This window comes from Acomys russatus, chromosome 3 (genome assembly GCF_903995435.1).
Source record: "Acomys russatus chromosome 3, mAcoRus1.1, whole genome shotgun sequence".
Classification (NCBI taxonomy): domain Eukaryota; kingdom Metazoa; phylum Chordata; class Mammalia; order Rodentia; family Muridae; genus Acomys; species Acomys russatus.
The window spans coordinates 31,475,383-31,478,943 of NC_067139.1; the positions used below are offsets into that span (position 1 = coordinate 31,475,383).

Genomic DNA, 3,561 nt, shown 5'->3' on the forward strand with positions numbered 1-3,561 from the left:
GACCAAGAGTTCAATTCAGTGTTCACAAAAGGATGTTCATAGCAGCCTGTAACTCCAGTTCGAGGGGATCAAATGCCACCTTCATGCCCTTGTGAGCACATGAATGCGTGCGCGCGCGTGCACACACGCGCACACACACACACACACACACACACACACACACACCTTTAAGATCGGTATTGTTTCTTCCATGTCTCCTTATTTCTCAGCCTTTTTTTTTTTTTTTTTTAACATAGAAAGGCTCTATTTGCAGGGAGTAGGAATTTAATCACACAAACCAAATCCCATGTCGTCATCATCTGACTCCTCAGACTCCTTTCTTCTGGTCTTTCCTCTCCTCTGCTGCAGCAGGGGCAGAACCAGCCACAGCACCAGCAGCAGGCACACTGGCGGGCTCACCTACATCCTGAGCAATACATGCTCAAACTTTTTTTTTTTCATTCAGCTCAGTGATGACCTTGTTGGTCTGGTCATCTTCTGCCTCTATGCCCACGCTGTCTAGTATCTTCTTGGTGTCTTTGGCGCTGGGAGAGGAGGTGCTCTGAAGGCAGCCAGCAGGTAAGGAGCGACATAGAACACACATGATACCAGCAGTGGTGGACAGGCCTCGTGCGTTCTCAGCCTACTTCCACCATTTTCTTCTCTTCCTGTCATTGACTCTCACTGCTTCCCTTGGTTGTTTTAGCTAATTCGGGTTTCCAACCCCGTGAATGAACACCATCAGCCCCACCACTGCCTGTGGCGGTCTCTTTCCACTCTCTGAATGTCCAAAAAGAGCCATAAACCCCACCATGTGCCCTGCCATTATTACTCATATTTCCAAGAGACACTCAGCCCTGCTCTTTTCTGCACTTACTGGTGCTATCCAGCCCGAGGGCTTTCTGCCCTACAGTGCAATACACCTCAGATGGGAGTCTAGACTGGACAGCACAGCCCCTAAGCTCCTGTTTTGTACTGTGTGATCCCACACTATCTTGGGCTGTCATAGGGGAGAAAGAGGATTAGCAAGACTAGGAGAGAGAGAGGAAGGGAAATACTATATATCTGCATGAAAATGGCCCTATGTAACCTCACAGAACGTCTTATTTAAAGCATGGGTGCCAGACTCCCGTCAAGACTATGAAAGTTCGGAGCCTCTGGTTTGGGCTCCAGATATGAGTGTGACTCGAGTCCCCGGATGGGTCTCAGGTGTGTTGGTTGAGAACTCTTTTTTAGTGTGAGTGGTGTTTACACTTGACTGTTCACTGGGATTACTGGAAGCTTCACTCAATGCCTGAGTCCCCTGTCAGGACATTTAGTAAGGCTGGGGTCCAGCGAGGCCACAGAGGACTTCAAAGCCCCCAAGAAGATCTCAAAACTTTTGCTGAGACTGAGAACCAGTTCCTCAATACAAACCTGTAACCTCAACATGAGGCAATCTGCTTTTTGCCTGAGTATCAGACAGAGACAGAACTTCACAGGGTCTTGGTAAAGGGACAGGGCTTTTCTTCATTACTGATGTCTTCCTTTTGGTGCATTCTAGAAGCAGCATTGCCAGGTTAAACACAGCACACTCAGCTAGGTTTGAGGTCTAGAGATGCACATAGTCGCTTTTTGTATAACTACACCCCCATAAAGTTGTTGAACATAGTGATATAAAAATGCCCACTGCCTTCCCAGTAATTCATATTTAACAGGGTGCTCTATATTTGTATATGCTTACTATATAGCCTGCCACAGCACCTTAATACTCAGCACAATCTGTCTGTGACCAGGTTACCAGGCATGGGTGGCACAAAGTCTCTTGGGACTCACCTAGGACTGCCCCCAAGAGCCAATAGCCTCAGTCTAAAGTTAAAGCACTTACCTCCTCTCTGCATTCTCACATTTGGAATTTGCTATGTTTAAAGTTGCACCCAGGTATGTGAGCTTACATGTCATGTGTTCCCAGAACTCAGAGGCTGGGGAAAGGGATTTGCTGAGTTCCAGAGCAGCATGGGAGACATAGCTAGACCTTGTCTCAAACACATAATGGGGATGAGGGTGGCAGTAAGGAACACAACTGTAAATTTACGAAAATACGAAATATAGAATTTAAGAGTTTAAATGTCAAATATATAATTTAATTCTACTCAAAAGTTTGGCTTTAACTTATAAGAACCTACTTCCAGAAAGTTAAGTGGAGGGGAAAAGGCCTTTAAAATTAGGGAAACAATAGAGCTAAGAAAATCAAATCTTTCTAAGTGAAACTCTAATCAGAACCATTAAAATGCTTCATACTCCTCGTGTGGTGAATCCCAGACTCTGCACAAATTCTCCCACGCCCTTTCCAAGGACATTTTTTTTTTTCTCACTCTTCTTTCATGCTCTATGTCTTTAGTTACACATGGGATTTTCTCTTGTTAGTTTTCAAAAATCACCCAGCCAATATGCACGGGCATCTAGCCATGTGAACACCGAGAGAACTGGGTGTGTCTGGGCACCCTTCCTGATCCTCCTAGATCCTACCAGGTCACCACGGCTGAGAGAGACAAGCTGACTCAAGACCATCTTTTTACTTCCCAGACCAAATGATGCTAAGAAGATTAAACCTTAGAGGGGAGTAAATGCCCCTAGAAGAAACTAGCGTATAATTCTTTCATCTAAACAAGTTCCATAGGCTCAGTTACCGCCACCCCCACTTTCCCCGCTCAGTTTCATCTTATATCACTTCACTGGCTCTTCCACTAACCCATGCGGTAGCAGTGCTACTAGCATCTTTGAAGTCATCCATGCCAGGATCTGACGCGGCTTAATGCTGCTGGATGCTATGTCCACTTTCACAACAGCTCTTCTCCTACATCAGAGCAAGGTCAAGGGAGATGCTCCGCACTGTGTTCTGTAGCAGGCCAAGGCAAGCTAAGTGTCTAAGACAAGAGGCACTCTTTCTCCCCATGCACACAGTATGCCAAATCTCTCATGGACAATCATCACAACCCAGCAGTCATGAGTGAGTCTGTTGACAATGAAAATATCAGGTCAAGCTTCTATCCGGTTTATCCGTCTCTTCAAATCAACTTTTTACAAGATCTCCTCTGAGCTCTCCCTGTGCGTAAAATCGAAGTCGTTGGGATTCAGAAGAGCATAGCTAAGTGCCACAAGCTTGGACACGTCAGGAGCTGCCAATCATCTTAAGACCTGTTGGGGCAGCCGATCAGGCCTCCGATTCCTGCAGCCCAAAACGCCTGGTGGCTTCTGTGGCCCAGATAAGCACAGCTGTAATCTCCCCCATCCAGAACTCACTCACAGATCACAGCTGTGCAATTCAGGTAGCAAGCTCCCCTTGTTTGGATTTGTTTAACATTGTTAAATATACAGTCGGACCATCTGCACGGTATTTTTTTAAAATTGGAAATTACAACCATAACTTCATTTTTTATATATCAATAAACTAAACAGCAAAATTTCCAAAGGGATCCTTCTGCGCCAAGCACTGAAGTCGAATGCCTGTCCCACGCCACACCACAGCCTAATTGCACACTAATTGGACAAACGTGATTAAATATTTCAAGATCTTTACTAATTGCCTCTATTTTAGCTTTA

At 45.4% G+C, this 3,561-nt stretch overlaps 1 pseudogene; it reads right to left on the bottom strand.

The window, feature by feature from the left end:
- Positions 1–264: 264 nt before the first annotated feature.
- On the bottom strand, positions 265–654 carry LOC127187052 (60S acidic ribosomal protein P2-like; annotated as a pseudogene).
- Between the last annotated feature and the right edge of the window lie 2,907 nt (positions 655–3,561).